This window comes from Peromyscus leucopus, chromosome 4 (genome assembly GCF_004664715.2).
Source record: "Peromyscus leucopus breed LL Stock chromosome 4, UCI_PerLeu_2.1, whole genome shotgun sequence".
Taxonomy (NCBI): Eukaryota; Metazoa; Chordata; class Mammalia; order Rodentia; family Cricetidae; genus Peromyscus; species Peromyscus leucopus.
In genome coordinates, this window is record NC_051066.1 from 3,692,081 (window position 1) to 3,714,756 (window position 22,676).

Sequence of the window (22,676 nt, forward strand, 5' to 3'; positions counted from 1 at the left end):
TTCGGTGTGTTCTTGGATTTTGTTAAGAGTTCTGGCATCTGTGTTCATCAGGGAAATTGAGCTATAGTTTTCTTTTTTGTTTGTTTTTATCTGCTCTGGTATCGGTAATGCTGGCTGGATAGAGTGAATTTGGCAGTGTCTCTTCCTGTCCTGTTTTGTGAACAGTTTGAGAGGTGCGGCTGGATCTTCCTTAAAGAGTGAAATCTGGGGCTGAGAGATGGCTGCTCTCCCAGAGGACCAGAGTTCGATTCCCAGCACTCACTTGGCAGCTCACAACCATCTGTAACACCAGCCCCAGGGGATCAAAGAGGATCTGATGCCCTCTTCTGGCTACTGTAGCTACTGCATGCACGTGGTACACATACATTCAGGCAGAAACACTCATGGACATCAAATCAAATAAAATTAAGACAATAAAAATATTGTTAAAAGTAAGTTTGGAATTCAGCAATGAATCTGTATGGTCCTGACTTTTTCATTTTGAGGAGTGTAAGCCCCTCGAGCTATACCAGTGGCCAGGCCCTTCCCCAAGGGCCTCTAACTACCAAGTTCCACCCACAGAATACTCTAACTGCTGGACCCTGCCCTCACCCTACAGAGTAAAAAGTCCAGTCTCTGGACATGAAATCCTACCAATCTCCATCCTGGAAAGCTCCACCCTGAGAAGTTTCACCCCCTTCCCAAGAAGTTCTATAAAGCCCTGTATCCTGTTCAGTGTGCTGCTGTTTCTCACCCTAGCAGAGGCGGCCACCCTCCTGGTTTTTTCCCTCCCAGTAAATCTCTTGTGTGAGGTTTGTTGTGCGATGTGACTTTGTGGTACTCCGGGCTGCCGGGGCACCTTTCCATCCTAGCTGTGATGCTGACATTTGGTGTTGTGACTTGGATAGGCTTTCCTAGTGCCTGCATTTCCCCTCATGGTCTAAGCTGCACCGGGACCCCATCCCTCATCTCCAGTCCTCCGGCAACAGACCCACCTTCTGGCTCAGGGATCACTCAGCACCCCATCCAGCAGCAGCAGCAGCAATTAGTTAAACATTTCCCTGAGTCTGAGGAAGTAACCACTGAGTGTCCGGCACCCCTCTGGTGCTCTTGGAGGCACAGGCATCCCCCAGGCACAGTCTTTAAGGCTGCAGCTGGCGCTCTTCAGCTGACCCCATCTCACCGTCCCGGGAGCTGCAACCCTGCAGTTAACTGAGCCCAAACCAGGCTGCTGTGCCCTTCCTGCCTTCTCCCACCTTCCCTGGAGCTGCCTGTAAGGCCACAGCTCCTCTAGGCCCTCGTGGCTGTAAGGCCTACCAGGAGACTTAATTAATTACTGCTTCAGTCTCATTGGTTTTGGTATGTTTAAGATGATTCAATCTTCTTAAGCCAGAGATTTGAAAGATGTTTACTTGAGAAGACCCAGGAAAGAGATTAAACAATAAGGAGCTACAGGGAGGTGAGTTTGAGTGTGGAAACGATTAGTGACATCTAGGTTCATGCTGGGTTTGGTGGCTGAGGCAGGTGGATCTCTGTGAGTTCCAGGCCAAGGGCTACATGGTGAGACCCCCCCCCCCATCTAGGTGTAGAAGATGAGGGAAGCCTTGTTGAGTCTCCATCGCTGACAACTCCTTATCCTGGTGCGTGCGCATCTTCACGGCCTGACTTGTTAGCTCATGTCTACGGCGTGTGCGCATCTTCACGGCCTGGCTTGTTAGCTCACGTCTACGGCGTGTAACCCGGTAGCTTTTGCCACTGTTGTGCTTCTCACAACACTGCAGTCAAAGCCCTCTCACCAGATAGCAAGCTGATGGGGTGTTTTGGTCTTTCCAAGCACATGTTCCTTTATGTGACATGCAGGATGCTGCAAGGGTTGCACTTTGGCCTTGGCCTTGACCTCACCCCCACATACCTCAATCTTTATTCCAGCCTCAGAAATGACTGCAATTCCTGGGACCCTCTTATCCCTGCTTAGGACTCTGCCCCCCAACACACACAAACACTTTCCCTCCCAAGTCTGGCCTATACAGACTCCTACTCATCCTTCAAGGCCCATCGGGCCACTGCCCTTTCTCTGAAGTCAGCCTCTTCGTTGTGTCCTAGGTGGGTTAGGCATTCCTTCCCTTTCCACCAGTCCCCTGGGCATCCTGCAGCGTGAGCCTCAGCTGCATGGCCGTCAGGTGCTGTTATTTCTTTCCTTCTGGGACCTGACGGAGCTGGAGAGTTCACAGTTGGCTTTACAGACCCCAGAGTTCTCTGGATGGCACACACTGGCGGCTGATGCGGCTGGTGGGGAACACTGCCTGGGGTCCTTTGCTCTTCCTTTTTCTTTCTTTCTTCCTTCTTTCCTTCCTTCCCTTCCCCTCCCCACTCCACCCCTTCCCTCTCTTCTTTTCTTTCTCTCTCTTTCTTCCTTTCTCTTTCTTTGCTCCTTCCTTCCTTCCCTTCCCTTTTCTTTCTTTCTTTCTTTCTTTCTTTCTTTCTTTCTTTCTTTCTTTCTTTCTTTCTTTCTTTCTTTCCTTCCTTCCTTCCTTCCTTCCTTCCTTCCTTCCTTCCTTCTCTCTCTTTCTTTAGATCTTGAGTCTAAGTGTGTTGCCCACATGTGTGTATGTGCAGTGTGTATGCCTGGTGTCTGTAGATATTGGAACAGGGCATTGGATCCCTTGGAACTGGAGCTCCAGATGGTTGTGAGCCACCATGTGAGTGTGGGGAACAAACCCAGCCTTCAGAACAAGTGCTCCTAACCACTGAGCCATCTCTCCAGTCCCACACTTCAGTCCTGAACGGCTGTCACACTTGAGTCCTGCTCCATGGATGGGCTCCTGGGAACATTGCCTTCTCTCCTGAGAGGAGGCTGGCCGGAGGCATTTGGGAAGTGAAAGAGCAGCTGAGAGTTTTAGGCCAGACTGTAGGCAGAAGTCACCACTTAGCATACTTACCCAGAATTACTTTTGAGAACCCTTCCTATCTAAAAAGAGGAAGTAACAGTGGACCGTCTAGGTCTCCGGCCAGGGCTGATCTTATCTTAGTGCCCAGTCTCCACCAGAAGGCTGCAGGGCTTTGGGACGTGGAATTGAGAGAAGCTGTGGAAATTTCCTGTGGAAGCAAGGCCCCACACAGAGTGAGTAAGATGGAGGAGGAGCATGTAGACAGACAGGCGGGAAGCTGAGGAAGGGAGGGCTTGGCACTTCTTACAGGCTGGGGAGGGAGACAGGCCCTGGAAGAATGAACTCATCTGACTGTGGGGTGATCGCAGGATTCTGGGGAGAAGCGGGAAGGAGTCACAGAATTGATATGACCAGGATTGTCTACTCAGTGGATAGCTCGAGAAGCGACATTGTGTGATCCTGGGAGGACAGCTGGATAGGAATTGTTTCTCCGTTTCACCTGCAGGCAAACTGAGGCTTGGCCAGGAAGGGAGAGTGAAATGGGAGAGCTGAGTCACATCAGCTAGATACTGGACTCCAGCAGCGTGGCTGGGAGTCCTGGAGTCCTGGAGTGACCAGGGAAAGTGTTCTGGAGGCAGCTGCTGGGTCCTAGGGAATCGGAGAAGGCGCTTGCCTGAGGCAGAGAGAGAGAGACAGAGACAGAGACAGAGAGACAGAGAGAGACACACACAGAGAGAGAAAGTGGTGAGAAAGAGGCAGCTGCTGGAAACGCTGGGGGGCGGGGCGAGGCGTTAGGACTAATCTTGTCATTGCCCCCCACCCCCCACAAGGCCTCATGTTCTTGCCTGATTATAGCCACCACACCCAGGTTATCAGATGCTGGGGACCAAACCCAGAGCCTCCTGGAGGTTGGGCAAACACTCTACCAATTCAGCTGCAGCCCTGACCCTAGGGTTTGCTAGTAACAAGGCTATTTCATTGGCGTCTGTGGGCCCCTTCTCAGGAGGGGTCGAAGGACCCTTTCACAGGGATTGCCTAAGACCATCGGAAAAAAGCAAATACTTCCATTACAATTCGTAACAGTAGCAAAGTTACAGTCATGAATTTATGGTTGGGGTCACCGGGTTAGGAGCGCTGAGAACCCCTGATTTTGATGCTTTGGTCTGGGCTCTTCTGAGGCTAGGCAAGGGCTGTGGGCTGAAAGAGAGCTGGCCATGTCCCACCTAGCTTAGTGTTTCTGGCTGCGGTGGTGTGTGAGCCTCAGTTTCCCTGCCAGTCAGACATCACGGGCCCAGGTTGATCAGGTAACCTGCCTGAACACCCACAGCTAGCCAAAAGGAAGGATCCAAACCCACAGGAATTCTCAAAGTAAAACCTGAAGAGAGGAGGTGCCTGCTATTCCCAGAGAACCCCAAGTTGTCAGTTCTCTCTTGATGGCGTAGACTCCAGGAAGTGGCTTTCCAGATGTGCCCGCCTGGAGACTCGATGTGACTCTGCCAGCTGTGCAAATTTGCACAACTGCCCACTCTCCATTCTTTTCAAGACAGGGTTTCTCCGTGTAACCCCGACTGTCCTGGAATTCTGCACTGTAGACCAGGCTGGCCTTGAACTCACAGAGATCCACCTGCCTCTGCCTCCCAAGTGCTGGGATCGAAGGTGTGCGCCACCACCGCCCGGACCTCAGTCCATTCTTAAGTTTGTTAATTCATTCAGGATTGATGGAGCTCTTACTAAGACTGTACACCAGCCTGCGGAGAGGTGGAAATCCCCCTTGGGAGACAGTGGTTAGACATCTGAGTGTGCACTGAGTCTCCGCAGGAGAGACAAGCCTGAGTCTTGGCTGAGGTGACTCGGGAATGCTTCCCGCACCCTTTGCATTGAGAGTGAAGAGGGAAGTGTCTGAGGCAGAGGAACCCTTGGTGAGAACCCAACCTCCCATCCTCCCCGCAGCTGTTCCGAAGGCTGAGAGCAGTGTTGGCTGGAGGCAAAAAGGAAGCTAGAGGAGAGAGCAAGCCTGGTGCCCACTCAGATGCCCAGAGGGGTCAATTCGTGTTAGTCACACCCAGGGAGCAGCTGCCTGCCTTCTTCCGGCTTCTAGAAGCCCATGAGTGCATATGTGGCGGGCCAGCTGTCCCTTAGGAGGAACTGCCATTCGTTGAGCAGAAGCCACAACACTCACAAAAGTAGCAATGAGGTTGGGGGGACCTGGCTCCCGAGGGTAGGAGACAGTCTGGGGTTGCTGATGGATGCCTGTAGATCCTTAGGAGCATCTGGTTTGTGTGTTAGCCAGTACCATGCAAAGGAAGGGTAAATAATATTTTGAAATGCCAACTGGACTGAGAGTTTGGGATGCCATCTGTAATACTACATCTTTAATCGCTAGGGAGGTGCTCAGTGTCTCCCCAGAAGGTGGATCTGCAGAGATGGTGGGCATAGACAGCAGAGGGAGATGCCAACACCCGGGGCAGACGAGGAATGCCAGGAAGGATATGTGCTGCTACTGAACCAGTCAGGTCTGGACAACACACAGGGACTTGCTCAGGATCATGACCCACACACAGGTTGAGAACTGCTGACCTGGAGGAACTAGAGTTTTCCGTGCAGCCTTATGCTAAGAGTCTCCGAGGCCCCTTCCAATTGTAACCTCTCTGATGTGCTTAAAAAGAGGACCACCTCTGCCTTCAGTCCTGGCCTGGTTCTGGGAAAGGAACTCAGGGCTTTATGTTTGCTGGGTAAACACTCTACCATTGAGCTATGTTCCCAGCCTCTGAATGCAGAGGGTTAATTTATCAAAAAGAAAAAGGCCGGGATGTAGCTCGGTTGGTAGAGTACTTGCCTAGCATGCACAAAGACATGGGTTTTGCTGCCAGCACAGCATAAATGGGGCATGCATGGTGGTGCAGGGCTGCGGCCTGAGCACTTGGAAGGTGGAGGCAGGAGGGTTGGAAAGTCAGCATTGGCTACATAGCTATCCTGGGCTACTAGAGACCTGGACACTGTTGAAGACCCGCCCCCCACTCCCACCCCCATGAGATTTCATTGTATAGCCCAGGCTAGCCTTGGACTCAGAGATCTGTCTGTCTGCCTCATGAGTGCTTGGATTAAAGGTGTGAGCCACCACTTCCATCAAAAAGAACCGTATTCTTTTAAGCAAATAGATCTACCAAATCACCCTAAATGCCCACATGTTAAGGGCTAGGTCTCAAATATTATTAAGGACGAGCCTTAATAATACTCTTCCCAGGAGTCCAGAAGAGAAACTATGATCAGCGAGAATTATTTTCAGGAAATGAATCTAGGTACAGCAAGCTCTTTGTCCGTCTATTCCTCTGGGATAAAATCCCATCTACACAGCGTCAGTTCTGTTCTCGTGCCTAGCTCCTTTCTTGCCTGAGTTCTCTCCACGTTTATCTGCTGTCCCCTTTAAGTTCTATCTTAATTCTCTCGTCTTGCAGCATCTACCACCTCCCTGGGGTGGGGACTGAGGACACAGGAAGACACGGCCTCTCGCGGTCGCAGGCGGCTGGAGGACAATGGTGTTGGCAGATATGTGGTTCAGTGACTGGTTCTTCCAAACACAGCACTTTGCTGTGTGACGTTTCCCGGTTTCCACAGTGTAAATATTTCCACCCTCTCCATTTCCAATTGCTGCCTGAAGAACGGAAGAAAGGTGCGGGAGCCCACAGTGGATGGCGTTTTCCACTCTGCCGACACTCAGTTGATAAAGCAAACCCAGAGGGTAGCTAGCACGATGGTCAGGAAGGATGGTGTTGCCACTTCCTTCCTTCTTAGTGTGGCCCGTTGGTAAGACTTGTGAACGTGTCTAGCTGAACTTTTTTTTCCATGGTCTCTTAGTCTTGATTATTGTCACACACTTATGTATACATTATGAAAACAGCCTACCGAGTTCATTAGTGTGCGTGTTTGGGGATGATTGCTTGGGTGGGATCGCCTGTCTGGGGCATCCTCTGACTGAAGGGGCTGTTGAGAGCTCCAGGTCAGACCCTCCCCTGGCCTTTGTCGAGAGCTTCTGTTTGAGCCTGGGGTGGGAGCTGAGTGGTGAACACACATGTAATCCCAGCACTTGGGAGGCAGGAGAAAGGACGATCAGGAGTCCAAAGCCATCCTCACCAACATTAAATTAGAGGCCTGCCTGGGCTATGGGGGCCTGTCTAAACACACACACACACACACACACACACACACACACACACACATACACGCACGCACTCACGCACGCGCGCACGCGCCATTCATTTGCTCTGTAACTCTTCCTGACACCTGCCCCCCTCTCTTTATCCCTTGTTTTCAGCTTTAGGTCGGCTGCTAAGCATCCCTCTAAAGCAGTGGTTCTCAACCCATGGTCACAACCCCTTTCCTTCAAAGGTGGTGTTAAGTGACCCTTTCACAGGGGTCTCCTAAGACCACCGGAAAACACAGATACTTACATGACGTTTTGTAACAGTAGCACAAGTACAGTTACAAAGTAACAATGGAAGTAATTTTATGGTTGGGGGCCACCACAGCATGAGGGGTCGCAGCATTAGGAAGGTTGAGAACCATGGACCTAAAAGCCCATGCGTTAAAGGCTCCATTTCCACAGTAGTGCTGTTTGGAGGTGAGAACTTTAAGCAGTGGGGCCCAGACAGAAGTCTCAGGTTACAGGAAGCATGCACTCGAGGGGGCAATGGGTTCCTGTAGACCCCCTTTCTCTGTCCTCCTCTGTTTTCGATGAAAAGAAACTTAGTTAACTGTATGCATGTGTGCGAGAGTGCCATGGAGGCCAGAAAAGGCATCAGATCCCCTGGAGCTGGAGTCACGGGTAGTAGTGGGTGTGGGTGCTGGGAACAGAATTTGGCAGGAGCAGCAAATACTTTCAAGCTCTGAGCTGTCTCTCCAAACCTTTTTCTTTTTCTCATAGCCCAGGCTTGCCCCAACCCCCCCTAGATAGCCAAGGCTGGTATTAATCTCCTGTACTCCTGACTCCATTTCCTCCATGCTAGGAGCATACATATATGCTACCAGGACCAGCTTCTTCTCTTCCTCCTCTTCCTCTTCTTTCTTCTTTTGCTTCCTGGCCATGAGGGAAGTGGCATTCCTTTCTGACATAAAGTACTGCCATGTCCCCAACGCATCACAACGGCTGTATCCCCAGAGGCCATCAACTCTGTATTGAAACCTCAAAAAGCATGAACTAAAGCGCTCTCTCTCTCTCTCTCTCTCTCTCTCTCTCTCTCTCTCTCTCTCTCTCTCTCTCTCTCTCTCTCTCTCTCTCCACAGGATTTCTCTGTGTAGCCTTGGCTGTCCTGGAACTCGCTCTATAGAGCAGGCTGGCCTCGAACTCACAGAGATCAGCCTGGCTTTGCCTCCCTAGTGCTGGGATTAAAGGCATGCGCCACCACCCAGCAAGCATTCTCTTTATAAGCTGAACATCTTAATTACTGTTACAGTTAGAAAGCTAACACTTGCCAAATTGGGTGTGAGTGCCTTGAGGACAGACAGCTGGCCTGCTGGCCTCACCACTGAATCCCATGCTTAGCCCGGTCCTGCCCTGTACTGCACAGGCACTCAAAATATGGTTGACTGATGTAAGGAGCCTTCTGGACTTCCCATCCTTCCCACCTTTGCTGTGAGGTGTATCTTTCCTTGAGCCATAGTTTATCTGTACAAGAGAAGGGTTCGAGGATTGACCTTCGGGGTTCCTTCAGCTGTGAAACGCCCCTGTGCCTGGTTGTCGCCAGTCACCGGCTGAGGGCCCGCCAGGAGCAGCTCTCTGATGGGGTGCTTTCGGACCTTTATTTACTCCAGGGTTTGACAGCTGAGCAGCCACAGGAGTCAGGGGTCAGTGGGGCAAGAGGTGTGATGGTGACCACTGCAAACTGTATGTTGTGTGTTCAGAACAGGGCAGAGTGGAGATGCAACATGGGTGAGCACCTCAGATTCACTCCATGTTTGAATTTTAAGTTGGGTTTTGGTCATTTCATGTTCCTAGCCTTTCATTATTGCAAAGGTTTTTTGGCTCATTCATTCGGTAACGTGCCAATACGTGGAGCTGAAAACCACAGCTTAAGAAGCCGTGTGCTAAACCACTGTGGGACATGCTCCACATCTGGCCGACCAGGAAATGATTGCAGGGTTATCTAGAGTTCATCAAGGCTTGTGCTTGCAAAAGGTCCGGTCCAGGCTGCTGCAAACATCCCTGGCTGAGGCTGTACTTTCAGGTACCAGTCAACTGCAGTCTTCACTGTGGAATTGTCTCCAGGATTCCATGGAGCATTGAAGATGATGGCTGTTGGATACGGGTAGTCTAGCTGGTTAATGCTCACAGCAGCCAGGGCAGCAAGAGTCTGACAGCCGGTAATTAGGGAATCAAGGTCTTTGTTTCTCTTCAGGAACAGGAGATTGGAAAAATTGCCTGCAGTGTGGCAGAAAGCACTTAGCAGCACTGTGACTTTTGGAGGGTTCTTTGAACAGTGTGTAACACCTGCCCAGTGCCCCAGGGGAAAATGGGTATCCTTACACTCTCCCACACAGCGTGATAGAGGTAGAGGTCCACAACTGAGTGACTTCAAGGAGCAGGGATGTGCTGGTTCTCAGGACTGTCCATTTTCATCTGTTGTTACCAGAGGCTTCTAACCTCTGGTGCCCATGGGTAGTCCTGGCCTAGCTTTTTGAGCTACATGCAGAGGAAGCGGACCCTCTGAACGGTGCTGAGCACACCTTCCTCAGAGCCAGCTGAAAGTGTGTGGATGTTCCTTTGTTTCTAGGTAGGATGTGTTAGGGTCAGGGAAGGGTGAACAGCCTGGGTGCCTGCTGGGACCCAGCGGGGTGTCACCAACAGTGGGAACATACTCCTACTCCTCATTTGCATACCCACCTTACATCTTGGCACAGTTCTGCCCCACCCTCCACCCCCACCCCCGCCGGGACTCAGGGGACTGGTATTTTGGTCATATACAGTAAAATGACTCAAAAATCTCAGGGTTCTGTGGGCCATGTGGTGAGAGCCACTGCCCTGGGAGACTCCACAGCTGCCTTCGCTTTCGTTTTCTCATCGCTGGTGTAACAGATCCAGCCTGACTCACGATGGGGCTGTGCTGGGATAAATCCACAGTGACGCAAAATATCACAAATCAAAATCTCAGTGAGTGCGCCTAGCTGGAGGAATGTCCTGGCTTACTGTAAGGTGTGTAGTCTGTGTAGGGTCTTGGGTTTTTGCTTCGGGATTGGGGTCCCACCACTGCCCAGTGTCATGGCAGGACTGTCTCACTGCATGTTATTAACCTGACAATGATCAAAATCCAAAATGCAAAGTGTGGTCTCAACAGCACACGAGTGACATTTCCAGCATCAGGAAGTTGAAATTTTTAAGTCAACCATCGTTAAGTCCAAAAGCTTCTGGAAGGGAGGCTCCGCAGTCTGAGGGGAGAAGCAGAGGTCCAGCCCAGCTGCAGACACTCCTTTTGAAAAGCAGAGAAGCAGGCTTACTGCTCTTCACCCCCCATGCCCTAGAGGCGAGGCCTAGCTCCCTCCGGACAGAGGCACTCTCCACCCTAAAGGAACTTGGGTTCCTCATGGTTGGGGCAGAGAGGTAGTTCAGAAACTCCCTTTCCAGCCACATGCTGCTGGCTTGCTACTCATGTCACATTTCCTGTTTGCCTTTGGGACCCAAGTGGAACCTTGGGTGAAGGGCAAGGGGGTGGGTGGAGCCTTCTTACCAAAACTGTACTAGTTGGAGGTGGAAAGAGCCTAAAATGAGTCAAACTTTCCTTGTGTAGATAGGGAAACAGAGAGAAACTGAGGAAAAGCATGTGAGAACCTGTCCCTGCTCCCATAGTCTGCCAGATGTCATGAATTAGGAGTATGATGAGAGTCTAAAACCATCAGAGTAGCCCACTTCCCCGCTTCCCACAGCTCAGGAGTTGAGGCTGGCAGTGTCCGGTCTGGGCGGGAAAAGATTTTCACGTTGAGCCAAGAGAACAAATTATTTTCAAATCAACACACAGCAAACACACCGAAAGCCTCCTTTGCTGGCTGCTGGCTGAGGAGCGGTTTATATCTGCCACCGGGGGGTGGAAATCGATCAAGCAATCAATTAAACATGTCCAAACAGTGGCCAGGCCAGGGCCAACTTCCCTCCTCTCCCTGCTTCCCTCGCTTCGATTTAAGGCAAGAGGCCGGAGGTAATCACATAACTAAAGAGGTGCTGCCAGAAGAGTTGGGGTACTAAAAATAGTGCTCTTTCCTCATGCCAAAGTAGGGTTAGAAAACCCTTAAGCAAGTGAGAGAGATAGGTCAGATATAGAGCTCTTGCAAGGTGGTGTCCTGCACTAGCAACACACACGCACACGCACACACACACACACACACACGCACACGCACACGTACACACACGCACACGCACACGCACATCCACACGCACACGCACACACGCCCGCATGCACGCATGTATCAGGAGTCCCTAAGGCTGGCTGTCTCTTAATTGTGGCCTTGAACAAGTACTTGAGCCCTCCATGAATTGGCTGATGGACAGAGGCCTCTGTGAAGGTTGCCGGCGGGTCACCACAGAGCTGGACCTGGACTGCAGGCCCCTCTGCTTGAGCCAGGTCTCAAGGAGTGTATATGTGGGTCTCCTCTCTGCCCCCTTGTTTTACTTTCTGTCACCTGTCACTGACTACAACTTCCCTTTCCCCTGGTCACCCGTGAAGACTGTTTCAAAGGAGTACCACTGGGTTTAGTCCTCACTGCAGTCCAGCGGAGTGGACCCTCTTCCCATTGGAGCTCGAGGACACTGCCACACAATGGAGTGGGGAGATAAGTGTGGCTCACTGCAGCACCCCAAACCCTCCCTCATTCTCCTGTCTGTCCTTGAGCCACCCTAGAGCAGGCCACGGAGGAAGCAGGCGAGGTGGACTCCCGGGGTTGGGAACCAAGGCCACCCTGGCAAGCAGACATGCTGGCTGGCCTTCAGATCAATACTCTAAACATTTGCTCGGAGTTTATGTGGTGTGAAGCCAGGTGGAGGGGGTGGGGTCTGCTCTGGTTCCCGGGGTCCCACCCCACACAAGGACCTTTGCAGAAGCAGAAGGGACATAAAGTGACTTATAGAGATGCGTTCCAAGCTGCAGTGAGTTTTGTCCTGAAGAGGAAGAGAAAAAGGAACCCCCAGCACCCAGTCCCTGTCCTTCACTCAGCCTTTTCTCTTGGGTTTGTGGTTGAACTTTCCAAGCCAGACGGCTTCTGGGGTGGCTCCTCAGATTTATTTTGGTTCCATTTTTATGAAATTTATTTAAAATACAGACGAGAAACCAGATTCTTATAAACAAAGACTATGTTGCCTGCCACTCATTTCTGTTGGTAGACCAGCCTGGACTGTGTTTCAAGTGGCGTCCTTGAACTTGGCTCCTTTTGCAAATGAACAACAGAAAATATGGCTTATGTTTATGCAAAGTCACCATTGCTCTGTTATTTTTAATTTATTTTTATTTTTTGAGTGTCGGAGAACCATCTAAGTTAATACATTTTTGTCTGGTCACAGAAGTCCTACATTCTCATTGTAGAACAGCAAGTGCAGAGGTCAGGCGGAAGTGTGCCGTCTTCCCACAGGCTGAGACTCACCCCTTCCGCTTTGCTCTCATATCTTACCCTTCACCCCCTTTCCTTCAGTCTGTTTAGTTTCCAGGCCTTGCTGTCCGGCTACAGTGTTAGCATTTTAGGGGAAGACATGAGGGGTTTGTCCAATCTCTGCATCTCCCACAGGGCCAGGCGCACAGTAGGTGTTTTATAATTGTTTATTGATTGGAACAGGATCTGGTACATTTCCAGTATTTGGAGGATAGGATCACCCAGATAGGCAGGTGTGGAGGTCACATGGCCCCTCCAGTACCTGAGGGTCATGGGACTCAGCTGTCAGCGCTGGTCAGCACTCAGCTGTCTGGTGAGACTGGGGAGCACTGTCCTGGGATTATCTCGCAGCAGCTGGCCCCAGCCAGGGGTTTCCTAATATCCATCGTATTTCTGCTTGGGCACCTGAAGTTTGTGTAAGTTCAGTATAAAGGACATGGGACAGTTAACACGTGAGTGCCACCAGAGGTGAGCCAGCACACGGATGCTAAGACAAAGGTGGCCTTCCTGTCTGCAAGGAGGCCCACTCCAGATGGGCCCTGCTAGTGCTGTGGAGCGCAGTGGCTGCTGGAAGCCGCCGCCTTACCCCACCTGGGACTCAGCAACTGGTGCTTTGCCAGTGAACTCACTGGATGCTGAAGGCCTTTGTCGTTGTCGTCGTTGTCGTCGTTGTTGTTGTTGTTGTTGTTGTTGTTGTTGTTGTCGTTGTTGTTAATTGGGGAAACATGGAATGTATTGATTATGATGAATGTTACAAATGGAATACGTTGCTTAAGTTCAAGGTCAGCTTGACGTGTGGATGGGCTAGAGTAGGAGTCTCTGCTCTTTATTAAATTGCCTTTGATCCCAGTTCTTAGGAGGCAGAGGTAGGCTGTGAGTTTGAGGTCAGCCTAATCTGTATAGTGAGTTCCAGGCCAGCCAGGAAAAAGAAAAAAAGTTTTAAAAAGTTGAATTTATTTACTTGTGTGTATATGAGTCTTTTTACTTGTAAAATCTAATTATAATTGTCATATGACCCCATGATAGGGAAAACATTTTTTTCCTCTTTGCATGTGTGTGTATGTGTGTATACACGTCCAAAAATGCAGGCACCGTGGAATGCACGCACGTGGAGATCGGGAGACAGCTTGCAGGGGTTGGTTCTCTCCTGCCGCTGTGTGGGTGCAGGTGCAGAGCTCAGGCTGACAGGGGCAGCAAGTGCCTTTACCCACTGAGCATGCTCACTGAGCCTGCACTCTCCACGCCTGTGTAGAGATGACCGAATAACCATTCACCTTGGAGCAGCCAGAGACTCTGGATTCTGTGGGACTGAAAGGGGACAGAGTCCCCTGTGGCCTTGGGCTCCTTTGGCAGGCCTCTTCTGAGATTGCTTTTACATATAAAGATAAAGTAGGCAGGCCAAGAGAGGAGCCGAGGCATACTGAACAGCAAAAGAAAGAATTCTGATTCTGATTCTTAAGGTTGTCTCTCAGCTTGGTAGAACTGAGCTTGGTCCTCATCTGTAAAATGGGGTGATCTCAATGCCTCACAGAAAATAGGAGTGGAAGGAAGTGAGAGCCATGTGCCCAGGACCCTGCCTGGCAACGTTTGTGTCTTCAGCGAGAAACATTAGCAGTGGCGGTTATTATCATCAAAATTAGCGGGGTTATACGGGCTACAGATCCTCAGTGCTAAGACGTTCACAACCTGAACTGGAGGAGACAGATTGGCATGGTGGTCGCTGAGGGAAGACACACAGATGCTGTGAAGAGAAGCCCAGCAAAGGCGGGGGAAGTGCCCAGAGAGGGAAGTTGCTTCTCGGCTGGAAGAAAACTGTATAGGGGTGAAGCCTCCGTGTGACCAGGCTCGGGGTTCTGGCGTTGACCCTGAGTGTGGGCAAGTGAATTCTGGACTTGTTTCTCTCTGTAAGATGGCGCTGGCAGAACGGGCTTCTCAGGGGCATTAGGGTGCCCCCGCCCCCGCCCCCCGCCCCCATCAGCAGGTTAAATCAGCAGGTCATCCTGGGCCAGCTGGGACTGTGCTCACTCAGGAGGTGGAGTCTTCTTTCTGTTGGGAGAGTAGTGGCTGTGTGAGCGTCGTGGTCTGTGCTCAGCGTCAGTGAGCCATGTGTGAAGAGTCTTCTTGTAATCTGTCTCCATGGCCTGTGAGCCAGTAAGGCTGTGTGAGCGGTCAGTAAGGTCTGTGTGAGCGTCAGTAAGGTCTGTGTGAGCGTCAGTAAGGTCTGTGTGAGCGTCAGTAGGCCTGTGTGACGTCAGTAGGCTGTGTGAGCGTCAGTAAGGTCTGTGTGAGCGTCAGTAAGGTCTGTGTGAGCGTCAGTAAGGCCTGTGTGAGCGTCAGTAAGGTCTGTGTGAGCGTCAGTAAGGCCTGTGTGAGCGTCAGTAAGGTCTGTGTGAGCGTCAGTAAGGCCTGTGTGAGCGTCAGTAAGGCCTGTGTGAGCGGTCAGTAAGGCCTGTGTGAGCGTCAGTAAGGTCTGTGTGAGCGTCAGTAAGGCCTGTGTGAGCGTCAGTAAGGTCTGTGTGAGCGTCAGTAAGGCCTGTATGAGCGTCAGTAAGGTCTGTGTGAGCGGTCAGTAAGGTCTGTGTGAGCGTCAGTAAGGCCTGTGTGAGCGGTCAGTAAGGCCTGTGTGAGCGTCAGTAAGGCCTGTGTGAGCGTCAGTAAGGTCTGTGTGAGCGTCAGTAAGGTCTGTGTGAGCGTCAGTAAGGTCTGTGTGAGCGTCAGTAAGGCCTGTGTGAGCGGTCAGTAAGGTCTGTGTGAGCGTCAGTAAGGCTGTGTGAGCGTCAGTAAGGCCTGTGTGAGCGGTCAGTAAGGTCTGTGTGAGCGGTCAGTAAGGTCTGTGTGAGCGTCAGTAAGGCCTATGTGAGCGTCAGTAAGATCTGTGTGAGCGTCAGTAAGGCCTGTGTGAGCGTCAGTAAGGTCTGTGTGAGCGTCAGTAAGGTCTGTGTGAGCGTCAGTAAGGCCTGTGTGAGCGTCAGTAAGGTCTGTGTGAGCGTCAGTAAGGTCTGTGTGAGCGTCAGTAAGGCCTGTGTGAGCGTCAGTAAGGTCTGTGTGAGCGTCAGTAAGGCTGTGTGAGCGTCAGTAAGGTCTGTGTGAGCGTCAGTAAGGCTCTGTGTGAGCGTCAGTAAGTCTGTGTGATTCTGTTGAGCGTCAGTAAGGCCTGTGTGAGCGGTCAGTAAGGTCTGTGTGAGCGGTCAGTAAGGTCCTGTGTGAGCGTCAGTAAGGCCTGTGTGAGCGTCAGTAAGGCCTGTGTGAGCGTCAGTAAGGTCTGTGTGAGCGTCAGTAAGGTCTGTGTGAGCGTCAGTAAGGTCTGTGTGAGCGTCAGTAAGGCCTGTGTGAGCGTCAGTAAGGTCTGTGTGAGCGGTCAGTAAGGCCTGTGTGAGCGGTCAGTAAGGCCTGTGTGAGCGTCAGTAAGGTCTGTGTGAGCGTCAGTAAGGCCTGTGTGAGCGGTCAGTATGGCCTGTGTGAGCGTCAGTAAGGTCTGTGTGAGCGTCAGTAAGGCCTGTGTGAGCGTCAGTAAGGTCTGTGTGAGCGTCAGTAAGGCCTGTGTGAGCGTCAGTAAGGTCTGTGTGAGCGTCAGTAAGGCCTGTATGAGCGTCAGTAAGGCTGTGTGAGCGTCAGTAAGGTCTGTGTGAGCGTCAGTAAGGCCTGTATGAGCGTCAGTAAGGTCTGTGTGAGCGGTCAACTGCTCACCCACTCCCATCTTACTGGGGTCAGATGAGCCACATGGCCTTACCAACCAACTCCAAAGGGCCAGGGATTGAAATCTCACCATGGAAGCAGAGAGCTGGAAATCCTTAGTTAAGCAACATTAAAAAATGATCTCAGGTTGTGTGTTCCCTTCCTGCCAAATTTGCTGACAACAGCTGAGGACGCTAATACCGCCTTGGATCCCCACACAGCAGCCCGCGGGCTTTCTACTCTGAAGACGCCGCTCGGCAGAGAAAGAAAGGTATTCAAAGGCTGTCAGCTGGCATCCTGCAGGAGCAGAAGCCTGACGCTGGAGTAGAAAGAGGTCACCACGAAGGGGCAATGGTACCTGCTAAGAGCTTGACGCCCCTTGAGGGGCCACTGGGGAAGGCAGAATCAAGGAGATGGAGCTGGGTTTCTAGGTGGTTCTGTAGACCCAGCTGTGCTGTGGTTGGTGGATGGAGCACCTCTTCAGGGTTCCTGTATGCCTAAGCTGTGTTCTGCTTGCACGGGCCGACTGTTCTCCAGTACAGTGCCTCACCTGCCTTGTCCACGTGTCCCTGGCGGTGAGGCTCACTTTTGCAGCGGCCTGTACCTTCATCCGGGAGCCCAGAACCAATCTTTTTTTTTTTTCTTCTTCTTCTTCTTTTTTTTTATTTTATTTTACAATACCATTCAGTTCTACATATCAGCCACGGGTTCCCCTATTCTCCCCCCTCCCACCCCCTCCCCATACCCCAGCCCACCCCCCCATTCCCACCTCCTCCAGGGCAAATCCTCCCCCGAGGACTGCGATCAACCTGGTAGACTCAGTCCAGGCAGGTCCAGTCCCTTCCTCCCAGACTGAGCCAAGTGTCCCTACATAAGCTCCAGGTTTCAAACAGCTAACTCATGCAATGAGCACAGGACTCCCACTGCCTAGTTGCCTCCCAAACAGATCAAGCCAATCAACTGTCTCACCTATTCAGAGGGCCTGATCCAGCTGGGGGCCCCTCAGCCTTTGGTTCATAGTTCTTGTGTTTCAATTCATTTGGCTATTTTCTTTTCATTAATTGAGTAAAACTGAAGTTTATTATAAGCCACAGTCGTCCTAGGGACCTCCATGCTATATATATAGCCTCCATGGTTCTATGGGTTGTGGTCTGATTGTTCTTTATTTTATATCTAGAATCCACTTATGAGTGAGTACATACCATGACTGTCTTTCTGGGTTTGGGTTACCTCACTCAGGATGATTTTTTCTAGTTCCATCCATTTGCCTGCAAATTTCATGCTTTCATTGTTTTTCTCTGCTGAGTAGTACTCCGTTGTGTATATGTTCCACATTTTTTCATCCATTCTTCCATTGACGGGCATCTAGGTTGTTTCCAGGTTCTGGCTATTACAAATAGTGCTGCTATGAACATAGCTGAGCATGTATCTTTATGGTATGAATCAGCATTCCTTGGCTATATGCCCAAGAGTGGGATGGCTGGGTCTTGAGGTAGTTCGATTCCTAATTTTCTGAGAAACCGCCATACTGATTTCCACAGTGGTTGTACAAGTTTACATTCCCACCAACAGTGGAGGACCAGAATCATTCTTTCACAGGGCACGGGGGAAGCAGAGCAATGTGATGTGTTCCAGAACCGTTCTTGAATAGGGCGCTGGGCGGAGCAGAGCAGTGTGGCTGTTTCCGGAGTGTGTTTAGCATCTTTAGGAAGACGGCTGAGGACACTCCCAGCCCTTCCTTGATTTCTGTGGTTCCCTCACTGTCTCAGGGGGAGGTTTGTTGGATGCCTGGATGAAAGCCAGCTTCTTTACCTCACGCTGCGTTGCTGGATACATCACTTCCCTTCCCTGGTGCCCCGTTTCCTCACCTGGAATACAATCAGAAGACTGGGGGCTAGCTTGAGAGGGAAGGAATCCATGGTAGAGGCTTTCAGAGGTGGCCTCAGAATCCTCTAGAAAGCCATGGGGCTCAAAGTAAACTGGGGACTGAAGGTGCGGTGATGGGACCTTCTTGTCGCTGTCTCAGGACACCCACCTTAGTAGAGATGGCTGGCCTCAAGGCCCGTCTCCCACTGGGCGCTGAGATACCCGGACAGAAGCTGTAGACCCGCATAATGCCTGGCACTCCCTAAGTACCTAACAAATGCGTAAACATATGAACAGCTCGCTTTTTCTGGTTTGGACCGGTGGCTTACAGATTTTTTTAAAATTACCACTTGCTGGACAAGTGCTCTACCGCTGTGCTCTATCTCTAGCCCTTCTTGCAGATTGAATGTGTTTGGGTGTGGGTGTGGCCTGTATGTATCACTCAGGAGAACACCTGTGGGAGGTGGCTTTCCCCTCCCACCATGTACGTCATCGGGTATAGCAGCAAATGCCCTAACCCACTAACCCATTCCACCGCCCCTGTTTGCACACTTCTTAAGGGATGTGAGGAGCTAAGAAAGTCACTTGAGATGAGCCACCCTGCTGAGGGTACCACGGCCCTGCCTCCAAGGCTGTGGTCAAGGCCCGGGTAGGAAGGAAAGGTGATTCAGAAGTGTCTGGGAATTGCTCCATCCATGCCAAGGCAGAGCCAGCTGTTTTCAGGCCACGAGTACATGGTGGACTCTGGCAATACAGACCAAATGGTGCCAGAGCCTGTGAGGAGAGTTCTGGAATAATCATCACCGTGAACTGAGAAACTGTTGCTTGCTGGGGGTTTGTTAACACGGGCACTGTGCCACTCACTTCATGGGTACCATCTCTCTGTGATGCCCGAGAGAGGCTTTGCTGCTCTCATTGTACAAGCAGGAAAAAGCAAGTCTTTAGAAGCCCACCTTGCCCAAGGTCATTCATTCAGTCCGTCCCCCAAGACCCTCCTGTAGATGAGGCTCCGTCTGTGGGCTGCGGAGAGCTGGAGACGGTTTGTTCCTTAGGCACTAGGGACTGTAACACAACTATTTCCTAAGTACATTCTAGGTTCCATGAACTTTACAGACAGATTTGTTGATCTTGATAATTCAACGACTAAATAATTTTTAAAAATTGAATGTGGGGTCTTCGCCCAAGTGGCCTTGAATCCCTGGGATCAGCACATTGTTTTCCTTAGCTGTTGTATTTAGAGATATGAGCCATAGAGCCTGGTTGAGGCAGCGGTCCTCCTCCTCCTCCTCCTCCTCCTCCTCCTCCTCCTCCTCCTCCATTGCCCCTTCGTGCTTCTTCTGTAGTGTAGGTCCACCAGGACCTCACTCATGCCAGGCTAGTAAACGTCTCTCCACACTCTATCACCCCTGTTTATGGAGGGGTAAACTGAGGCTCCGGGAGGTTGATGTCCCGGGTCACAGGGGAAGAAATGAGAGGCTCTCTGGTGCTTGAACAAGAGCTGTCTCATTCCATGGACAGACAGAAAACATTTCCCCAGGACCTGAATTAGAGTTATTCTGTTTTTTGGTTGGTTTTGGAGGTTTCGGTTGTCTTTTTTTTTTTTTTAACTTCCTGATAGAGCCTCTTATATTAGACACAAATTCCTGAAAGTGTTTTTTTATCAATTTATTATACGAGATTGAGCAAAATCTAATAGGAGGGGAAAAAATCCAATGTAGAACACTCTCAGGATTTCCCAGTAAATCCTTAGATTTAAGTACCCCTGGGCCGTGCACAGCTTCCTTTGAATTTATTTGTCTCCCCTGTTCAGGCATCAAACCAGGCAAGTTACAGAAGTCACAAGATAGGCAGGAACAGTCTGTGCAGTTAGCTGGAGCCTTTCTGGGCATGCAATCATCCTGATTTTCGGGGTTACCCTGAGCCCCAGTCTTGCATCTATAAAGCAAAGGTAGACTGTCCACACTGGAGGGTCACTGCAGAGAGGCAGGGCACCACAGGCAAAGCACAGGAGATGAGTCCTGAGCCCATCAGTGGGTACTGGGGGAGCCCTCCATCCCCCACTGGCCACACTCTACTTGGGCAGTGGTTGGTGGGAACAGAGGCCTACAAATACCTTTAGCATCCCTGTGCACACAGAATACTTTCGCAAGTCCACATTGAAAGCAGGCAGAGAGTGAGAAGGACTCTGGATCTGTCTCACTCAGATACCACCCAGTGCCTGGGAAAGTACCTCATGTCTGTGGATGGACTTGGTTCTGGTGGATAAGTGTCTTAATCAGGGTTTCTATTGCTGTGTTGAAGCACCATGTCCAAAAGCAAGTTGGGAAGGAAAGGGTTTATTTGGCTTACAGCTCCCACACTTCCATCACTGAAGGAAGTTAGGACAGGAACTTAAACAGGGCAGGAACCTGGAGACAGGAGCTGATGCAGAGGCCATGGAGGAGTGCTGCTTTCTGGCATGCTCAGCCTGCTTTCTTATAGAACCCAGAACCACCAGATCAAATATTACCCCACCCACAATGGGCTGGGCCCTCCCCATCAATCATTAAATAAGAAAATGCCTTACAGCTGGATCTTATGGAGACATTTTCTCAATTGAGGCTCCTTGCTTTAAGATGACTCTAGCTTGTGTCAAGTTGACATAAAACTGGCCAGCACTGCAGGCGTCCCTGAAGTATGTCTGGAAGGAGCTGTTTGTTTGAAAGGAGCTGTTATATTGAGTGGAAGGGAGGCATTCACATGGATATGAGGAGTTGTTGGCTCTGGGGTCTTACCAATGTTACCCAACCTCAAGCTGCAGTTTCTCCGCCTGGGGAACTAGGCAGGTTGCCCACTGGCTGCAGTGAAGATGAAGGGAAACCATTATTCAGGTTATCTTGGGGCCAGAGAGATGCTCAGAGATGAAAAGCATTTGCTGTTCTTGCAGAAAACTATGTTTCCTTCCCAGCCCCAACATGGCAGCTCACAACCATCTGTAACTTTAGCTCCAGGGCATTTGATGACCGCTTCTGGACTCTGCAGGTTCTGCACTCATGGATATAACATAAAATGCAAACCATTCATGCATAAAGTATTTGAGACACGGTCTCACCCTGTCACTCTTGCTGGCCTGGAACATGCTGTGTAGACTAGGGTGGCCTTGAACTTACAGAGATTGACTTCCTTTTGCCTTCTTAGTTCTGGGATTAAAGATGTGTTTCACCATTACTTGGCTTTTCTTCTTCTTCTTCTTCTTCTTCTTCTTCTTCTTCTTCTTCTTCTTCTTCTTCTTCTTCTTCTTCTTCTTCTTCATGAATCTTGTAAGAATGAGCTTGACCTCACACTGAGATGTAAGTCTTATAAATCAAACAGTCAGGGTCAAAACAGGTATGCAGCTGACTGTAAGTTTCCTATACCTAGAAGGCTTAAAGAGGGGTTGGGAGAGAAGGTTAGTGGAAGCCTGGGAGGACTGACAAGTTAAAAGTCTGGGAGACTTAGAGCTAGAAAGGTGAACATGGCTTATTCCCTTCAGGTCATCCAGAAGGCCATGCTGCTGGCCAACTGGGGGTCCATCACTCAGACAGCAAGACCAAGACATAGGAACTGGCCCTGGAGACATGGTGTGTGCTGGAAGGGAGACTAAGAAACAGGCAGGGGTCAGTCTGCCAAACTCCCGCTCTCCTGGTGCCTCGGGGGCCAGCCTGCCAAACTCCCGCTCTCCTGGTGCCTCGGGGGCCGGTCTGTTAAACTCCCGCTCTCCTGGTGCCTCGGGGGCCGGTCTGTTAAACTCCCGCTCTCCTGGTGCCTCGGGGGCCAGTCTGCTAAACTCCCGCTCTCCTGGTGCCTCGGGGGCCAGTCTGCTAAACTCCCGCTCTCCTGGTGCCTCGGGGGCCAGTCTGCTAAACTCCCGCTCTCCTGGTGCCTCCAATTCTCGGCAGTTGTGTACTTGGAAGTTTTCCTGTGTCCCACCCAGTCTGTGGCTGCTCAGACCCAATAAACACACAGAGGCTTATATTACTTGCAAATTGTATGGCCTAATGGCTCAGGCTTCTTGCTAGCTAGCTCTTACAACTTAACCCATTTCTATTAATCTATACGTTGCCACGCGGCTGTGGCATTGGCAGTCTGATGGCATCTTACTGCTCCTTAGGCGGTGGCTGGAATCTCTCATCAACTCCACCCTTCTCTCCACATATCTGCTTAGATTTTCCTGCCTGCCTCTAAGCTGCCTTGTCATAGGCCAATGCAGCTTTATTTATCAACCAATCAGAGCAGCACATTCACAGCATACAGAAAGGCATCCCATAGCACAGCTGTGCCTCTGACTAGATAAACAGAGTCCAGAAAAGTGCACCTGCTGCTCTCCTTGCATGGGAGAGCATGTTCTCTGCTCCTACCTGCCTGGGTGGACTGCCTACCCTCTGCCCAAAGGCTGCTGTTTTCCCACCATTGCTAAGTAACTCTCCTGAGAGGCTCTGGGGCTATAGCATGTCTTCTAGCTCTGAAGAAACTGGTGGTTCCAAAGCCCAGAACCTTCACCTAGAGTCTAGTTATATGTTCCAGGTGCCAGGGACTCCCAGGGCTGCATCACAGATGTTCAGAGAGAAGAGCTGGTCCACCCTTTGCATCTGGAAGAGCTGAAGGAGGAATTGAGGAGGCACACTA

General features: G+C 50.8%; 1 protein-coding gene across 3 annotated transcripts in view; it reads left to right on the plus strand.

Annotated features, from left to right (window-relative positions):
- Positions 1-22,676, plus strand: part of Ggta1 (glycoprotein alpha-galactosyltransferase 1 (inactive)) — a 74,574-nt gene that overhangs the window by 16,423 nt on the left and 35,475 nt on the right. The window contains exon 1 of one of the 3 annotated variants that reach the window (XM_037204484.1): positions 2,985-3,100. The exons of the other annotated variants lie outside the window; for them this stretch is intronic. The gene's annotated coding sequence lies outside the window, so the exon portion shown is untranslated. Of the gene's footprint in view, positions 1-2,984; positions 3,101-22,676 lie in introns of those variants that run through there. 3 annotated transcript variants of the gene reach the window in all.